This window comes from Mytilus galloprovincialis, chromosome 14 (assembly GCF_965363235.1).
Source record: "Mytilus galloprovincialis chromosome 14, xbMytGall1.hap1.1, whole genome shotgun sequence".
NCBI classification, from domain to species: Eukaryota; Metazoa; Mollusca; class Bivalvia; order Mytilida; family Mytilidae; genus Mytilus; species Mytilus galloprovincialis.
In genome coordinates, this window is record NC_134851.1 from 38,224,655 (window position 1) to 38,246,017 (window position 21,363).

Here is a 21,363-nt window from a genome sequence, read left to right on the forward strand (position 1 = left end):
TTATTACAGGTACTTTTAATTTTGTTTTGTGCTGTAACACTACTCTTCAAGGACACAATTATATTTTAGCCTGTCAAAATTTAATTTAGCGCGCCACATCCGCAAGTCAGGATCATTTAATTATGTGGTTATCATTGTTTACTGTCTGTCATCTATTATTTATTACATATACACAATAAAGTCAAAGTAAAACCATGAGTTTAATAGTGTTTATTAGTTCCGTCCAATCACAAGAGCAACTGTTGAAACATAACCTCCTGATTGATTGAATTCAACCTTAACCTCATTGGAGTTTGAAGTTAAGAAATTGGCGGGAATTTGATATTCAAAACTTTCCCATCTCGATCCTTCATGTCCTCGACCTGGTTCAAACAGTTGGTAATGTACTGTCACGTGATGGTTGTTAATCAGAACAGTTTTAGGGACTGGATTTCCACCGGAATTACCTGGCAAACTTACTCCGATTCTGAGTCGTGCGTACTGAACATGCCCTAGTAATTGAATGTTAACATTTGATGACGCTGCATAGGTGCATGATGTGCAGGAGAAAATGCAAATTGAACAATCTTTTTTTATTCCCATTATCATCTTGTTTCCATAATAAGTTGTTTCCTTAATTGTGTGAACATTTTGAAAATTATATTTGGCATGAAATACAAAAATGCAACTACCGTCAGACGGAACTGTAACATAGCCATTCGAAACATGCACAGATTTCCATTCGTCCAAAACTGGTTCCTTGTGCGAGTTGAGATAATGGCAATGAGAAATTCCAGTAGACGGCGAAAACCAGTTATTATTGAAATTTAGCTTTACCCTTGCTTGTGACCTGTCATAATTTTGGAGTAAAACCACAATATCACCATTGTCGGGATTTCCCATCGCTAAGGGTGAAATCTTTCTCTCTTTATTGTCAAACGAACTATCGATTCTAAGAAATTTATGACTGTAGTAAACATGATGCCAAAATTGGTAAGCTTTTGCCGCATTAGCTTTACTGCCATCGCCATGGAAAAGGCTGTAATGTAGAGATGCCTGACCTAAGTATGATTCATACGAAAGCAAAAATCCAACAGCTAAGTCAACCACGTGACGATAGTTCAAATAAGTGAACATGTGACTAATATGCTGATTAATATATGCCCAATCAATGAAAGGGCTTGCTTTATTTTCATCCATTCCTCTTATGCCAGCTAAACCATACTCGCTGATGATAAGAGGCACGGAATGGCCTTTCTTTTGATAAGCGTAATTTTCAACTGTATCCATAAATGCTACTAGCCTTGCTTCATTCATGCCTTCCCATCGGTAACTATTTCCCTCCACCACGACAAAATTGTAGGGATGAAAGGAAAAGAAATCTAGATGGTCTAGTGACATGTCAAGAAACTGTCGAGAAAACCCCCATACGCGGAAATCGTTCTTGTCACTTCCTGAAACTTCGGTGTTTTTTGTCGGCCCACCAACTTTAATTCCGGGAAATTGGCTTTTCAATTTCTGTGAAACTATTCTATGAAAATCAATAACGGTGTTCCATGAGATATATTTCCAAGCAGCATCTGGTTCGTTTATGACTTCAAAGTACCTTGGTATTATACCACTTGTGCATTGTTTGATGGACTTCAAGAGCAGAACTATAAATTCCGCGCCTGCATCTAGATTATTAGGAAACTTTCCACCATGTTGAGAAGTGTCCATCCAGTGTGGCCAGTTGAGACCTACAACAGATTTGAAGAAAATGGGATTGATTGATTAATTGATTGATTGATTGATTGATTGGTTGGTTGTTGGTGTTTAACGTCTGTTGATATTATTACAGTGGCAGATCCAGAGTGGGTGGGGTTCGGGGTTGGTCCCTTTTTTTGACGATCAATGCTTATGAATAGATACTTATGGTTGAACACTCCTTTTGAATATGACTGGATGCGCTCATGAATTGCGGTCAGTTTCAATGGTGAGGGACAAAAGGAAAGAAGTCTATCATATATTTCAACAACTTACGGGTGTTTATTCATTATGTTGATATCAACTGGTTAATGTTAGGGCGATAACAGAAAGCAGTAAGCTACTCGTAGCATAAAGCTACATGGTCTTAAGATATATCAACACGCATTCAATTGGTTCTTTCCAACTGTACATGCAGATCGAACAAAAAGCTCTTTAAAAAATTCAAAATCGTTAAAAAAGAAAACTTAACAAATTGAAATTTTCCTTTATTATATCTATCACAAATTGAAAGATATTCGAGAGCGGACAGGTGAGTTCAATCAGAATATGATTGCTGAGAAACTTATTCCATAAACGATTACAATTTAACAGATGTATAGAATGCAACCACAAGTCTTCAAATTATTTTCGTATAGAGGACAGTTTTGCCGCCTTTTTTGTGAGACAACCCTGCATAGTAATACGTCTAGTATTTACCTTTGATTTCCATGATCATGTCCGAGTTGTTTCCATATCCTTGAAGATTTTGCTTATACTTAGAACAAATATTATGAACGAAAGATGGATCTTTAAAATGGTTTGGATCTGGGTAACCATGGTGATGAGGGTCTTGAGGTGTCTTCAATAAATACAAGAAAAATTGAGAAATATTTGTCAAAAATTATATAGTTTTTCCTAAAGAGATGTGAAAGAGGTTTTTGTAGATAAAAAGGTAAAATATCATTGTTATTGTTTTACAAAAAAAGACCAATATTCAACATGTGAATTACTTTAAATAACTGCATTAGATTGTAATGTTTATATGACTCTGGAATTCTATTAGGGAAAGCGTTAATGAATTGATTTTTTTCACCATATCAAACCCAAATTTATTGAACACGTCAAATTCAATTTGAACAATTTTGATCGAGTTGTTTATTATATAGTTTGAAACATTTATGAACTATTTGCCACTGGACGTCAATAATTCAATCAAGAATAAATGCATCTTTACTTTCATTCCCTAATCTTCCTGACTTTAATCTGCTCAAGACTTTTTTTAATTAAGCGCGCAAGCATATTTATAATTCAGAATTGAGTGCCTCTTTTTCTATTGAGGACCCAAAAAACGTTGACCGAGACACATTTAGCCTTTGAGCGCCAAACCACTACATTGATATCAGACATAATTTTGATTAGATATAAGTACAAGAAGATGTGGTATGAGTGCAAATGAGATAACTCGGCATCTAAGTCACAATTTGTAAAAGTGTATATTACTTATATCTTTTATTTGCAATCCATAATAGCTTCATGTAGTTCGTAAATCAAGAGGATTGATTGGGTTTCTAATATGACGTCCTTATTACGCTTTGGTAACGAAGCCGTGTTCTAATGAGCACAAAAATATGTTTGACACATGCGCATGGATTTTTTATATTAACGTTATTTCCATCGTTATCCTTTTAAATATTTACATTTAAGCAGCAAGCTAGACTTTTATTATATATTTTTATCAAACAACATATATTTACCCTGGTCGTAGTTTTTAAACTTATCAAATATGAAATGTAATATACAAACTCCTCGGGGAGGAAATGGGAACAGCCAAACAGTCTTACGGTATTTTCGTACGCTTCGACCTATAAATATATTGTATTTGTCATGTTATAATCGAAATAATTCCTTCATGTCATGCTCTATGCTCATTTTAACATGGGTAGGCATTATATTTGACCACATTTTACACCTCGCTAACGCTCAGTGTAAAATATCGACAAATATAATGTCTACCCATGTTAAAATGAGCATAGAGCATGACGTGAAGGAATTATTTCTTAAGTATAGATATATGGTCTCTGGAACTCTCCGATCGTGTGGATGAAATACGACTGTTGTGCTGGTCCTGATGTATAAATATGCAGCAACATCCGGTTCAAAAAGTGACCTTGGGTATGATGCCATGTGTAGAAAGAATATTGAAACCGTTTTAACGCGTCTATATATTCTTTCATTCCTGAACGAACGCATCATGAATAGCTAGTATCTACGAATTCGGATTTAATTTCATTTTCAACTTGTCATCGTCTTAAATATTATCAACTATTTTCCACTGAACGCAATGCAAACTTTAATAAAATCACCAATACAGCTATCGTTATTTAACAATTTAAGAAGGATTTTCAACAAGAACTATCTTTAAAAAAGATATCCGACGTATTTAAATTTGAGTATATGTTTAAAACTATCATTTCGATAACCTTTAGAAGCACAAAGATACCATTTAAATAACGTTTTCTCTGTCTGTGTTAAATATTCTCGGTCCTAGCTCGTATCTTTCTGTTTACATACACCAAAACCCCGCGGAAATCTCACATGCGTAAGTGCGTTCTAAAAGTCATGTACGTTCGTACTACAAAGTTTACATTAAAAATTATATAATTGTCCCGAATAAACAGCTGTCACGGATGCAAAGAGCTATTGGAGAAACAATTATTTTAATAAAAATATAAATCTTTGTAAGATCAAGGATTTGTATAGTCTTACTATACAAATCCTTGGTAAGATCTAAATGAAATATTTATAGTTTTTCACTTGCTTTCCATCACGATATAATTAACGAGACGTTTTTTCAAACACAACCAAATCACCCACCATGACAGCATTTTGTCCAATCACAGAAAGAATTTTTGAGCATGCGTATTCTGTTGCCATAGTTAAGCGTCCTTAAGTTCAAAGGGCACAAACCGAAAAAATCGTAATGAAAATAGTTAGAAGATACCAAGGAGCAATCGATATAACATGACAAAAAGGGAGAGACACGTGCATGAAAAGTGCTGGAATTGAATTGCTAAAATATTTGGTTCAGTGTTCATGCTAATGGTTATCCAGAAGAAGAAAAAAGAAAAGCAAAAACCCCAGCAAAGGAACAAAGAACTGTACGTTTTATTGTATGTTACTATCATAGTGCCAACCTGGTAGCAATTAATTTATACTGAGTCTTTATTCTAAATTACGTATGCAACTTTCTCAGTCAAAAAATGCTGGTTTTACTTTCTTTGAGTAAAATGAAAAGCCGATTCTATTTATCTATATAGCACATATTAAAATATTTCTAGCTGATAAATCTAATTCAATTTTGAAAAACAAAGAATCTATTTTCCTTACGAAAATTTTACCTTAAATAATCTGATTTTTTGTGTTTTGGTATTGACACCATGTAGCTAACCCCGTAATGATTACACGCCGATTATAAGATATCTTTTTTATTGAAGGTATGAAAAAAAAAAAGCCTGAAAAAAGATCAAACAAACATGCAAAGCTTTTATGGTCAACTTTACGGTAATAGGTTTTCTTATGCTGTATGCAGTTGTTTATATCCACTTCATTTGTACTTTGGTGGACAGTTGTCTCATTAGCAATCATACCGCATCTCCTTATTTTTATTTAGAATGATAAAATTCATTACATTATGATAGATAAATACATAGCCTTACATTCTGAAATATATTCCCATTCAAATCACGGTTAAGCCACCTTCCACTTTCAGTAGCAATCGCCTTGCACCGGTCAATATTTTGTTGAATATCAAGTCCATTATGGCCATCCCAGCGGTCAGTCTCAAAGTGTGTTCGGCCACCTTGTGACAGATAACTTGGGTATATGGTCACCTGGTAGTCAGCCCCTGTCACAAGAACCAACAGATTAACCAATATACCTACTATTCGAAGCATTGAAAGGTTGCATAGTATTTACATGTATACATATACATACTATATAAATATGTAGTACATTTACACCGCATTGTGTCTCATGTTCAGACACGATTCACGATAAAACGTGGCACAAATTCTGACTTTTGACTTATATAAAAGTTCTAAATGGATATATTATTACAAGTCAATTTTTGAATCTATTATATAATAGAATAATCCTGACCGACATATTTTCTGTTTTTCGAATTCACATGTCCGTCTAAACGGCTCACATCTTTTATGCGTTTTATGCATTTTAACAAATTAAAAGTTGACCAATATTTATCATTGTTGTTCGTTTATAATCAAAAATTGTCGTTGGTATGCGAAATTAGTTTAACTCATCATCGTTGAAGGCCGTGCGGTTGCCTATAGTTGTTTTCATCTACTTTATTTGAACTTTGGTGATCGATGTAGTTGTCTCATTGGGAAGCAATATCTTTGTACGGCCTTCAACAATGAAAAAACCCTATACTGCATTAGTCGACTACAAAGACCCCATCATACATATTTGAAAAAAACTCAATTTAGAAAACTTACGACTTATTTATATTATAAAAAAAAAAAAAAAAAAAAAGGCTCACCATGCTCCCGGCTTGATACAGGCAAATCAAGACAGGCATATGTTCATTGATACTCATCTGTATCATTGATTTAGCACTTAAGCTGAGATTTCGAAACAGTTAATATGATGATAATTATTTAAATAACTAACATACAATGGTATTTTCAAACGTTTTCTATAAATGTAGATCAACAACTTACGATATTCATTTACATCTTTTATAATAGAGATCTCTCTATCCGGTGTAAACATTATTTCGGAATCAACCCGATGAAATAGGGGGGAGGGAGGTACATGTATATTTCAAATGTACATGTATTAAAAAATTTAGCATGTTAATAACATTGTAATATTATCAAATTCATAATAAAAAAAATATGTTGTTTTTTGTTGGGTTGGGGGGTATTTAGAGGATTTTGTGTTCATAACATATATTCGGTTGTTTTTCTTTAATTCATTCTAAGATTAAAAGACTCGAAGACGAATATGGCAGTGCTTATAAAAAATGAAGATGTAGTATGATGGCTTATGAGAAACCTATCCACAAGTGATCAAATTACACATATATTAACAACTATAGGTCACTGTAAGGCTTTCAACAATGAGCAAAGCCCATTTCGCATAGTCAGCTATAAAAGGCGCGAAATGACAAATGTAAAACAATTCAAACAAGAAAAACTAACACATAATGTACATGTATGTGCAAAAAAATGAACGATAAACAAATATGTAACACATCAACAAACGACAACCACTGAATCATAGGCTTCTGACTTGGGACAGGCACATACATACATAATGTGGCGGGGTTATTATACAAATAACTGCTTATTGTGAAAAAATGCATTTCTCTTTGTATACTATTGCTGTGGCATTGACCTATACCACATGTCTCATTTTAGTCATATAATGGTAATAAATGTAATCGAAGACCCGACTTTAATGGTTTTCTCTGGATATCAATACTAAGACTTCTCTACCTCAGGAAGATTGCCTTGGTTGTATTAAACAACACTTTTAGGATTTTTTGGTTCTCAATGCTCTTTAACTTCGTACTTTATTTGGCCGTTTTAACTTTTTTGATTCGAGCGTCACTGATGAGTCTTTTGTAGACAAAACGCGCGTCTGGCGCAAATACAAAATTTCAATCTTGGTATCTATCAGTTTATTTGCTTTCCAATTACCCACATCTCCGTTTATCAACATAAAGGTACGTTAATACAAATCAAAGATATCTGCCTCTGACGGTTTACTCTGGATATCAATGCTCAAAGTATCCAAAGATTTGATATCTAATTGTCGGTAGCCAAAAGTTTCGTAAGTCCTATGACAACCTTCATCAATAATACTCAAATGTTCTTTGTTAATAGCTGTCCGCCACATATTTGCTATGAGGGTAGAATTTCCAGACTTTGCGTTAAAATTACTTTCATATCCGGTTCCGGTTTGCAACATGTGGTGACGTATATAATTATCTACCTTAGCCGTGAATGGTAAATTAGAAAAGCTAAACAGTTTTCTAAAATACGGAAGTGGATTTTTAACGAGAGCTTCATATTTTAACATGAATATTTTATTATGATAAGCTCTTTTAAGAACTTTTGTTGAGTTGAAATCTGACATCACGTCTTCACACAATTCCCGAGAATGAACTTTGACTTTCTTAGGATCAAGTAGTCCTGATTTTATTAAAGAATGTATCTGAGCTCTAGGATCTCTTACGACATAAATAATTCTAAGATTATCAGTTTTTCTCAAGATGTGTTCTATCGATTTCATTCGTAGTCGGACGACTTTGATTATTCGTCTCGCCTTAGGTACACATACGCTCTCCAACATTTTAATACAAAATGGAAATGGTGATTTTCGCAAACAAGCAAAGTATGACTTAGTAGCACGAGAGTGTATCAAATGGTCATTCTTCAGGTCTCCAATGTTTATCTTCGTAAAATCACAGTTAAACCAATTATTTAACATCTCGGTTTGAACTATGGACAGGTTTTCGTGGTTAGAAATATTCCTGAAAATTTAATTAAGAATAATTTTGACCAAGGAAGGTTTTAGAAGTCGAAATAAAAACAAATCAAGTTATAATACTTTATAGTTATATAAAAATCAGTGACATGTACTTCCTTCTTTCTACCGTGCACATATTGCAAAAAAAGAACTATTTAAAAAAAAAGATACCCGACGTATTTGAATTTGAGTATTATGTTTAAAACTATCATTTCGATAACCTTCAGAAGCACAATGACTTAATGATACAGGACCTCTTTAATAAAATCTCCATCTGAATGTAACTACAAGAAATTCTTTACTAACTCTTGTTATATTAAGGCAATAATATATAAGAATATTGTGATGACACCTAAAAAATTTATTTGTCAAAAAATCCAGTGTAAATAACAAGAAACAAATATACATTTACTACTGTTTACTTTAAACTTAATTCATGGTTAACAAAGCTAGAAACTATTGGTAGTATAAGTAGTATCTTTCTGGGCTTTCTGTTTACATTCACCAAAACCCCGCGGAAATCTCACATGCGTAGGTGCGTTCTAAAAGTCATGCATGTTCGTACAACAAAGTTTACATTAAAAATTATATAATTGTCCCGAATAAACAGCTGTCATGGATGCAAAGAGCTATTGGAGAAACAATTATTTTAATAAAAATATAAATCTTTGTAAGATCTAATTCAAATATTTATAGTTTTTCACCTACTTCCTTCTTTATACCGTGCACATATTGTAAAAAAATGAAAAGAGAACCAGGTCGAATAAATGTATGCTCCTGTATGCCTGTTCAGCATTACATAGGCAAAGTACAAAAACTACATAGAAAATGACGGGTTCAACAGTTGGATCAGGATCTGAAAACATAATGGAGCACCTGAAATGGCGATATAATGTTGAATGGGATCGTGTTGCCCATTATTTTGTTTGTATGTTGGTTTTTATAGACTGATGTTCATCTTTTCGTCATTTCATCCTTTTCTCTTCCGTCTGGATGGTGGTTACAGGATGGCAAATATATAATATGTTAAACGTGCCAAAAAATGCCAAAGATATAGAGAACAGAGATTAATGGGCAAATAAGGAAAAGAAAGAAAAGAGAGAAACGACCTAAACAGTTAACGAATGCTACTTTTATTATGATCTGACCATTTTTTTTCATGCATACTAAATATAATACAATAATTTGCAAGTACTAAAACGATACAAGTGATATCATATTTTCTTTACATTTAAAAAGTACGCTAAAAAAAATAGCAAGAAAAGTATACTTATGAGTTTAGAAAGTTTGTATTGGTTTGTTTCATAAAATACAGAAAAATAGTCCCAGAAATCGAGCCACAACGAAAGGAACATATGACATGCAGTTCTGTTTATTGCTTGATCAAAGGACTGACTGATATAATTTAAAAATTCGGCATATCTACCTTACTGTTCTGTTATAGAAAGTAATTGGCATTTTTGCATAGGAGCTTTCTGTCAGGTTTCGTATTGGTTCGAACAAATAAAAATTACTACTCGTTTCCGCCAATGTATCCAATATCATTGTAGTTCCACCACGAACATAGCCGACAATTAATACACAGGTAACATCAGGGCAAAAGTTGTCTGAAAAAAGAGAACATACATTATCATCATACAATCAGCAACTATTGTATAAACATTGTATTGCTTTATTTGTACTTGTAAAAATACAATCTCCTGTTACCCCTCTTCCATGTTGAGCAAGCATTAGTGTGGATATTTCTTTTCGTAACCGTTTATTTTGGGTCCTTTACGCTTCCTGCGCATAAACTATCATGTATGTCGATTTCTTAGAAAAACAAGAGACAATAATTTAGATTTTAACAACTAAATCTGCAAGTGTAAAAGCAAACTCGACAAGCCTCGCTCTTCGTCATGTTACTAAAGCTCGTACAAATAAATTTTTTTTTTCTGATAATGTACATACATTGTATATTTGTATTTCTCGTGACATTTTTTTACTTATATTATATTGAACACAAGATGCTTAAGGCAATGCAAAATACATACATTTTGAAATCAAATTCAAAAAACATTTTAAAACACTGCAAACAGTTTTAACTTCAAACAAGGGAATTATACCTTCTTGTAAATGCATGAGAGCAAATTTTTGTTATACTCTATTATTTTTATGGATTGTGATATGTTATCGTTCTAAGTTCTTTTATTTTCCTTTCCCGCCATTTTGGAGGATTACGAGCAAAAGTCCCATCTTAACTCGACAATCTGACTGCTACAATTAGAAAAAAGTTTGTTTTCTGAGCAATTTATATTTTCTTAAGTCTTGAATAATTTATAATGATCTGTTATCACACTTTCTGATATCACTTAAACTTTATAAATCAAATTAAAAAGCCCAGATTCGTTTCCTCCCAACATGGCGACCAAGGAAAATAAGTTTAACTCAAATAACTTTAATCTAATTTGTTTTAACTATCTAAAACAAAAATTATTAAATGACTACGTTCTAGTATTTTCTTAATTGTCAAAAATGAATATATACATGTACTAGTATGTTATTATAATAAATTCAACGAAATAACACTGATAAAATTTTGTCTAAACTTTGAGATTCGTTAAAATAATGAAAAGGCTTAGGAGTTCCGTAGCTTTGTCTACCATGAACTTTACGTAATCCATTTGCTTATTTGATAGTGGAGACGCTTTTCCTTTCTTTTTTTTTTACTCTGTACAATGCAAGATATTGTTATTCCAATCTGTCTTTATAGACAACTTTGATTATTTTCCTTAGACTTTTCAACTGTAATTTTCATAGAATATGTATGTAAAACGATACTATCATAAAGCTACCAACCAGGTCCTGATTTTTCCTTAATCCATTCCTCATAATTTTTCTCCAGAGGAACAGGTGATGTCCTCTCTGTTACAATATGATTTCTTACTTTTATCACCGTTCCTGCATTTTGCTTCCGAATTGCACTATTTCCTATAATCATACACAAAGAAAAATGAAGGAAAGTACCACTTAAATTAGAAGATAAATGACCAGCTAAATGACTTGAGGGTGTAGGTAAAGGTAATATCTTTGCAATTGGCTAACTTGCTTGATAGCGGAACCGTAAAATCATTATTAGGTTAGGTATATATCTGCTCTATGGTAGGGTTGTTGTCTCTTTGACACATTCCTCATTTCCATTCTCAATTGGGCGTATGACATTTGCGCCGATTTTGAAAATTTTCATTCTTTCATTTGCGCCGATTTCATTTTTTCATTTGCGCCGATTTTATATTTTTCCTAATTGGATTTACAGGTAAGTGACAGGTAAGTTCATACTTTTACATTGGCTGAGCACAGAGTATAAAGACAAATCAACTGACACTGCAATTGGTAAATGGCTATCCCAATGTTTCGGGTAACCATTGCTTCCCTAAATGAAATCGATGCCTGCTTCACGTTTGACATTGTCTGACGCTCCGCTCCTTCTGATGACAAACGTCATACATTCTTAGACAACGTACAAGTACACATTCCATAACGGTCAACCAATTCTTGATGGCGTCCATAAAATTAACGAAGAGATGATTTCAACTTCACCATTTGGAACTCTTGGTTTAATGGCTTCCTTGTGAGAAAATGCGAATTCTAGAAATGCCCCCACCAGTACGTATGCCAGACAAAGAAAAGATGGCCTTCGTTATCGACAATTACGCCAAATATAGAAGAGACGAAATCATAAGAAAGGAATATATTAGATGTGTTGCCTCTACATACTCGGCAAGAACAGATTTATGATTTGAATGTATTCAGTTAAGTTTTTATGGATTTGAATGCTGTACATATATTTTTGATTCGTCATTTTAGTATAAACAAAGTGCTAAATATCTTAGGTTTTTACTTCTTGATTTAAAACAGGAGACAACAGTTATATACATGTTATGATTGACAATTCATAACATATGTACAACTCGCTAACGGAAGAGGTCTTTAAAAATAAATGAAAATAACATTACTGGTATGGAGAGTTGTCTCATTGGCACTCATACCACATCTTCTTATATCATTTCACCTGTAATTTACCTGTAAAAAAAATCGGCGCAAATGAAAAAAAAAAATCGGCGCAAATGAAAGAAAAAATCGGCGCAAATGAAATGCAGATCGGCGCAAATGCAAAACGCCGTCTCAATTTAATCTTCCTTTCGGAGTAGTCTAGTTCTACAGACAGATATACTGGTTATCTGTCGGACTAATCTACTCTTAAATGATTTCACAGTTCAGATAGCAAGCAAGCTAGCCAACGATATCACTTTTACCTACACACTCAAGTCATTTGGCTGTAAAGTAACATCAAATGTTAAATGAGGCGCAATATCTTTTTTTTATTACATGTTTTTGTAAGTCAGACAAATTATTCATTAAATTTTTTTACATGCACACAATTCAATTCGGCTTTTTAGACTGCAATAAAATGCCCTACTTTGAATTTTTTATGTGAATGGTTATTATCTATTGATAACCTCTTTGAATAGAAAATATTGTTTTGGTACAAACATTAATACTAAGTAGAAAATGTACTTCCTGAAAATATGCATGTATAAAATAAAATAATGAGTATAACGAAACATTTTTATACAATGATATATATATATGAAGTGTTGTCTCTATGATGTATCTGACACGGTTTTCAATTTGGGCATTAGAAATGTTTTTAGGGTTCAATATTGTTTTACCTACTGTATTGATTTTATTGTTTTTAAAAATCGTCATTCTTTCTTATGTGCACCTATATAGCTGTAATACGCACCACTTTAACAACAAATAAAGTTTGAAAGAGGGATATGTTCTACCACTGAATATTTACATCGCTAGGAATATCTTCTGTGTTTTTTTTTTAATCAATCAAGCATAGCTTACAACAACAAAAAGTTGCAAAAACTCAAAAACTCAAACATTCATACATATACACTAATAACTATTTACCTCTTGATTCGTAATGTGTTAATAACATATAAAAATTTCCAAACACAAAAATCACAACGATTAAGAACATACATTTCTTGATATTTGAAATTTTGTACAATATTTTCGTCATATTCTTCAAAATACCGACGATTTCACAGATCAGTAAATTTTGTTTATAGTTTGGGTTTCAAAAACAATAACTTTTACTCAACCGAATAAGCAATTCTTTAAATTACTATCTATACAATACATGTTTTATCGGTGACATAGTGTCAAATAACCATGTTAACTCGGACTTATTTAAAGGTTCAAATTGAAAACACCAACTTACTGTTTTAAGCGTAAAATGCATTTGAAGTATTAAAAATTGAGTTATAGAATAACAGTGGTACTGACCTTACATAGAAAACTCAGAACATTATACTAGTGTGATAGTTAATCAGAAACATACAATTGAGAATGGAAATGGGGAATGTGTCAAAGAGACAACAACCCGACCATAGAACAGACAACAGCAGAAGGTCACCAACAGGTCTTCAATGCAGAGAGAAATTCCCGCACCCGAAGGCGTCCTTCAGCTGGCCTCTAAACAAATATATATGCTAGGTCAGTGATAACGAACGCCATACTAAACTCCAAATTGTACTCAAGAAACTTAAATTAAAAGTAATACAAGACTTACAAAGGCCAGAGGCTCCTGATTTGGGACAGACGCAAAAATGCGGCGGGGTTAAAATTCTTTATGATATCTCAACCCTCCCCCTATACCTCTAGCCAATGTAGAAAAGTAAACGCATAACAATACGCACATTCAAATTCAGTTCAAGAGAAGTCCAAGTCTCATGTCAGAAGATGTTACCAAAGAAAATAAACAAAATGACAATAATACATAAATAACAACAGACTACTAGCAGTTAACTGACATGCCAGCTCCAGACTCCAATTAAATTGATTGAAAGATTATGAATCCATCATATGCATATCAGGTACAATCCTTATTGTTAGGGGTTTAGTATCGTACCATCATTACATATATGAGAACTTTAAACGAAGGACTACGTGACTGTATAAGTTAAAAAGGAAACATATTAAATTAATATCAGTACTTGATTTTCTATTGATAAAAAGACAAGAGTTATCTCTCATTGAATACATGCCCATCGAGTCTACATATTTTAATCTGAATCTAAATTAAATCGTTGTTTATTATATGCCTTATTTAAAAACATTTTTTTTTTTGTAATGTTGTACTTTGGATTGAGATATTGGGGAAAACATGGTTCTAAATGTATTAATATCAAATTGATAATAAACTGAAAATTCACTTGCTAGATCTTAATTTAATGCGAGTGAAATGGCCCGAGAACACAGTTATTTCGTAGTGCATTTCTTTTAGACAATAAATTCAAATTGAAAAAATCGCACCTGCTCTTTCTCAAAAAGATTTTTACAGCGTAGTGTACTACCAGTGAGACAGATGATATCAAAATTATAGAAATTTCTACCAGCTCTAACTCACAATATTGACAATTCTGTGTTAAGGGGGTGTAAAATTCAGTTTGACAGCTTCAGACGTGATAAAATTTGACCTTTTTAACTGGACCAAATCACTACTTAACATTAAGATTCAGCACCCAAATTTTTTTAACATGTAATAACATCCCCCTACTTAATATTTCATGCATTTAATATCAAGAAATAAATTGGGAAAGTGTATCAAATAAAACATGCAAGTTATACACTGTTTACACTAGGGACAGTATTCGTAGACAACGAAAACCAAAGGACGATAACTGTGTCCTTGAACCAAATGCCCGAAAATCTCAGACTCTATCTCATGGAATATACGTCTGTAAATGAGAAATATTTGGTAAAGCTTGTACCTTTTCCCGACACATCAGCACTAGAATAAAGTTTCATTTAAAAGTAATGATATTTTAACTTAAACAGCTTTAAAAACATCTTAAAATGATAAAATATCTTTTTTTGGAAATACATAATTATGAGGTTTTTTTAAACGAAAACATTTTTATAAATGTGGATACAAATTTCTGAAGATGTTCACTAATGCCATTAGAATATGCGTCGACTTTTATATGAAAATGCTGGATTTAAAAAAAAATATGTATTGATTTTGCCACTTCAACAGACAGTTGGTATTAGAATAGTCATATAAAGTAGAATACGCACACAAACGTCTTAGACAGAATAGAAAAAGATCCACTTTCAATGATGGTGTCTTGTCACTCAATATCTACAATTAAGCAATCACTTGCATATCTGATATCCCTGTGAACTGAAGGTTAAGGATACTGTCGAAATTAGATGATATTCATATAAAAGTGCTCGTTTCTTCGGTGTTTTAAAGATGGACGAAGAGAACTGCTCTATCGTTTGTCGTTTACAAGTTATGCTGTTTAATTTTTATAATATACGTACTTCATTTGCAGGGGGGGGGGTGGGGGGGTATGTTTCTTACAAAAAGACTGCGCCAACAGAGTAACGAGAAAGAACGATTAAATTTGTCACTCCATAAGTGTTATTTTCATTATCAAGAATTCGTCAACTAATACAATTTTATGTATATTCTATTTCAAGGTCGACATGTTTTCGTAGTCTTTAATCTTTAGAGTAGTCATCTTATTTGCTTTTTTACCAATTGTGTTCTATTATCGATTGTATCATTTTGATAAGTGTGTATTCATGATCACAGGACAGAAGAAGCTGGAGACACTTTTAACAGTTTGTGCACCTGGTCTATCTCATATCAAAGATTTCGAAGTTCATTCGATTCCCTAAGTTTGTGTTTGTTTTCTCAATTTGTGGTCGTAAATATTTCTAAGTATGTCAATCTTGCTCCTCGTCTTACCGACTGTCCATGTGTCTCTCACAGAAGCTTTATCTGAGAAGGGAAAGAAGCTAGCATTGTCTTTGGACTAAACGTTCCGCTATAAAGATAAATCTTTGCAGTAAATAATTCAAAGTTTAGTGACTATTTCGAACCTGATTATTCCATCCAACTTGTCAAAAAGAATGCCACAGATATAGTTAATTCACATAATAATATTAAAGTTGCATGTGCAATAAGCAGTTGTATGTCCTAAATCAAAGCTAGAAAATACTTCGTAGTTATGTAACTATACTACTGATATGTTGATACATTTATATCATAAGCGGTACAAATTTTACTGCATCAGATTCGTATTCCGACAATTTATGTTTTTTTTCATTGATGCTTGCGTCTATTAAAGACATTTCTTTTAAATTCCGAAACATGCGACAAACTCTGAAGAGCTATTAATACTAAAAGGTTGAAATAAAAGTCAATTCCGGACAAGGAATCAAGGCTATGCGTTAAGGATTTGCATTCTTTAATTAAAATTAGTTTCGAAATTTAATAACAGCAAATTCAAATGCAACACACAATAATATTCGAGTACCGAAGTACTTGATACTGCGCTGGTGATACTCCAAGGGGCTAACATTGCACCAGCAGAGATATCGACTTGATGGCAGTACTAACATTAACGCCCCTATTATTCTCGCATCGGATATACGTTTTGACAACTATTATTTCTTCAGTGATGCTCGAGGCCAAACTATTTTTTTGCAAGACTAAACTCTTATACACACACTGAAGCATTGCTAAAACCAAAAAGAACTCAGAAAAAAGAAAGCCGAAACCGCACAGGGAATCAGATCATTCTATGGTTGAAGGAGATATATTCCTTATTGTACAATTATTTGTTTTTTCATAACATCCAATTTCAAAAAAACAATTTCTATATGTTCATGCTAGTACTAAACACAAATAGCTACTTGGCTGATAAAAGCCTCGAGACAAAGTGTCAAACAACGCGGATATTGACCAAGTGGTAGTATTAACACAAACGCTACAAATATCCTGCTTTAGATGCGAATATTGAAGATTAATGTAGTGATGGGATTGAACATAATACTAATTTTAGTCATTGACTGAGCTTAACCAAATGTGCTTTTTTGAAGAGCAGACGACTGTAAAACAAAGATGTAAAAACTTTGGTGTTATCAAATGTTTGTAAAGAACTGAATTTCCAGACAATTTAACTCTGTGAAAATAGGGATTTTCTTATTGCCAAAGCTGCATCACATGTGGCTGTTTGGGGTTTCTAAATTTGTGAAAATTAGTCTTACTTCGCAAATACAAAATTTCAATCCTGATATCTATGATGAGTTTATTTCGTACCCTTAAATTTAATATTTTATTTCTGGTAAAGGTTTAAGCTTCAAAAACAGCCATTTTACATATCCAACTTTACGAAATGGACAGAAGAATGGACCATTTACGCTTACTTGAAATAAATTGCTCATCTTGACCCAGCTGCTGTGGACCGGTGATCAGCCACCGAGGGTATCATCAGCTCAATAGTCATTTCTTCAACACTTATGTAATGTATTACAAATCTATCTGAAATGTCTGTTATCAAATTTTGAAATTATCAAGAAAATTTCAACTCGCAGGCAAAAGTGGCATTCGATTGATTTGGCTATAGTCTTTAAGCCCTTGTTGGTTATATAGCTGTTCAACTGTTTCGATTCTTATATATTTTTGACTTTCAGATATTCGGCTTTGAACATTCCTGATGAAGGTAAATCAATAGCGTTTTGGGCGCATGTTATTTATAATGTGTTGTTTTGATTTAGTATGTACAAATAGATGATGGAATGTTTGCCGTTTTATAAAAAAAATGAATCCAAGGCATAAGGAATCTAACCAGAAAACATTTCCAGACACACTATAAAAGTGTACTCTTACACTTATAAGAGCCCATACCTCAAAAGGGCCAGGTAAGGCATAATCATACCGTTTTATACAAAACAAAAGCAAACAAACCAAGACTTTATTTGCCAGTCACGGCGCCCAGAATGAGCAAAATAGCTACATTCATAGTTTTCAAACAAATGGTATGACATGAGTAGCTTTGATCTCATTGATTAGCATCTTATACTAAATTAAATGAAATAAGTAATTCATAATAAATAAAATATTTAATATGACCCATTGTTTGTTACTCCAGACCCTAAACTGGACAGAACGTCGTTGTCTACAATACTCTTCAGCTTCGAAATTTATGCTGCCATTTTTTTTTTATTCAAGCGTCACTGATGAGTTTTTTGTAGACGAAAAGCACGACAAGCGTACAAATGTAATTGTTCTAGAACATATGTCGATTTTATTAATAAAACTCATGTTTGGTAAATATGTTATATACATTTGATACATGTATGTATAAACAAGTCTAAATTGAAACAACGTTCAAACCTATGAATGCGTTGGATAAAAACCGCAATTTTTATACTTGTGCATGAAGCAAATTTCGTTGAAGAGGGGTCTAAATACAGCACAAACAACATTTTCCAAAAGACCAAAAGAGCGAAAAAATATATTTCAACATTTGATATATATATATATATATATATAAGCCGTTTTGTGTAATTCCGATAGTTCCAAAACTTTGAAATATAGGACTTTTTTAATAGATTGTCTGATTATATTAAAATAACAGGGAAAAATGTTTCCGATACAAAATGAAATCAAATGAACACAATGTTGAGTTTGTACCTGTTAGTCCCTCTCCTCCCCTAAAAAAAAATAAATAATAAACCAACATTCCCTTCCTCAAGATACATTGTCGTGAAAACTACAAAGTGATTGTAGTATTGTCCTATTAAGATGACTAATCCAAAACAGTAAAATATTTCAAAATAAATGTATTTTTATCTGTAAAAATTCAGAATATTTAGAAAAAAATTATTTTAAGAATATGGAAACATCAGAAAATTAAAAAATATATTTGAAAAAAATCAGAAAGTTTACGAACCAATTAACACAAATTCAGAAAGGTAAATTTTGTTGCGACAAATTGAGATTTGATAGAATTTGTCTGTTAAGACGAATTTCGAATGTTCAGAACATTCGGTTCATACAAAGTAAGATATTCACACGATTTATCCTTTACAAATGTTAAGACGAAAATTCAGACAAATTCAGACAAAAATTGGGCATTTCTGATTCCGGATAACTAATTTTAACGAGGCCGGGTAAAGGAACTTAGGTCGATGTTTGTAACTAACAAATAAGCAGTTTTAATATATCAAGAATTTGAAAAAAGAAATCTTATGCGTTATATCTTGACTTGAATCTAGAATTTTGCAAAGAGGGTCGGTTGATATAATTGATACGGTACTAATTATAAATTGACTGTTGACAAAACTTAGAATTTTTGAAATACTAATGCTTTTCTTTCCCAGGAATAGATAACCTTCGTTCTTATGTTGTACTGTTATACCACTGTCCTAGGTTAAGGGGAGGGTTGGGATCCCGCTAACACGTTTAACCCCGCCACATTATTTATGTATGTGCCTGTCCCAAGTCAAGAGCCTGTAATTCAGTTGTTGTCGTTTGTTTATTTGTTACATATTTGTTTTTCGTTCATTTTTTTACATAAATAAGGCCGTTACTTTTCTCGTTTGAATTGTTTTACATTGTCTTATCGGGGCCTATTATAGCTGACTATGCGATATGGGCTTTGCTCATTGTTGAAGGCTGTACGGTGACCTATAGTTGTTAATGTCTGTGCCATTTTTGTCTTTTGTGGATAGTTGTCTCATTGGCAATCATACCACATCTTATTTTTTATATTAGCTGTATTTGGCATAATTTTAGTAAGTTTTTGGTCCTCCATGTTGTTTTACTTTGTACTTTATATAGCCTTTTTTTACTTTTTTTATTCGAACGTCACTGATGAGTCTTTTGTAGACGACACGCGCATCTGGCGCAAATACAAAATTTCAATCTTGATATCTATGATGAGTTTATTTTGTGATGAAAAGTTTTCGACAATGATTTCCTGTTGCCCATTTTGATTTTGGTCACTTCTATGTAACAACATTCCAGTAGCGCCTGCATACGGAATACATATTGCTAGATGCATTTGATAGAGCTTGCATTTTCTAGCATGATTTCCTTGATCATGTTGATAGTGTATTGATTTTTTTTAGGCAATCATCAAAATTTTCAAGTAATAAAATGAAAGTCGTTTTTTCGAACGTTTTACAAACACCTTATCGGGTTGGTTGTCTGTTATGAAATATATGTGAAACAGATGGCTACGGATCAGTGTCAACCACAACCTCATCCTCTTTTCTTCAGTTATGTCATTAATGAATCAGATAAATCACCTCATTTGTTAAAGACACGAACAACACGACGCATACCCGTAGTGTAGTAGGATCTTCCTTTTCTCCCAGAACACACGAGATCACCTCCCCCGTTTTGGTTAATTATTGTCTCATATTTATTATCTGGTTAATTTGTTTTTATTTTCAATTTCAAGGAACGCAAATGAGTAACATACGTATCAATGAAAATATGCATCACTAATGAGTCTTTTGTAGACGAAACGCGCGTCTGACGTAAATATAAAATTTCAATCCTGGTATCTATGATGAGTTTATTTGCAACCACTGGGTCGACGCCACTACCGATGGAGTTTTATTTCCCCGAGGGTATCACCAGCCCAGTAGTCAGCACTTCTGTGTTGACTTGAATTATCATTTATATGTTCATAGTTATAAACTAACTGTTAACAAAACATTGAATTTTTTAAATACTAAGGCTTTTCTACCTCAGGAATAGATTACCTTAGCTGTATTTGGCAGAACTTTTAGAAATTTGTGGTCCTCAATGCTCTTCAACTTCGTACTTTTTTGACCGTTTTAACATTTTTTTTATTCGGTCGCCACTGATGAGTCTTTTATAGACGAAACACGCGTCTGGTGTAAATATAAAATTTCAATCCTGATATCTATGGTGAGTTGTGATGCATAACACAAAAAAGATGGATTATTTGAGTAATAATTTGCTAAAATATAGTAGCTTATTTCATAATGTATGAACACCCGAACATATTGTGGATCATGAGGGTTCTTTCGTTCCTTTTAAACCATATTTGGCAAATTGAGAGTAGTGCAATATGATATAGCTGGGAACTAAATCTCATATCTTAACCGCTTTCTCGTTTTTTTTTTTGGTACATGTGTAGCTTGGTTGGTCACCAATTAGTAGATACTGCCACCACCTTGAATTAATATCTAAAACTGATGGATATAGATTTT

The 21,363-nt window shown here is 32.9% G+C and overlaps 2 long non-coding RNA genes across 2 annotated transcripts; both read right to left on the bottom strand.

Moving 5' to 3' along the window:
• Positions 1 to 1,389: 1,389 nt before the first annotated feature.
• On the bottom strand, positions 1,390 to 5,673 carry LOC143059176 (uncharacterized). The gene is made up of 3 exons (XR_012973415.1): positions 5,424 to 5,673; positions 2,425 to 2,566; positions 1,390 to 1,718 (listed from the first exon to the last, which is right to left on the bottom strand). It is a non-coding gene; the product is annotated as an uncharacterized LOC143059176 (long non-coding RNA).
• Positions 5,674 to 7,026: 1,353 nt separating this feature from the next.
• LOC143058751 (uncharacterized) lies at positions 7,027 to 11,253 on the bottom strand. Its single transcript, XR_012973217.1, has 3 exons — positions 11,101 to 11,253; positions 9,689 to 9,869; positions 7,027 to 8,266 (listed from the first exon to the last, which is right to left on the bottom strand). It is a non-coding gene; the product is annotated as an uncharacterized LOC143058751 (long non-coding RNA).
• Positions 11,254 to 21,363: the final 10,110 nt, after the last annotated feature.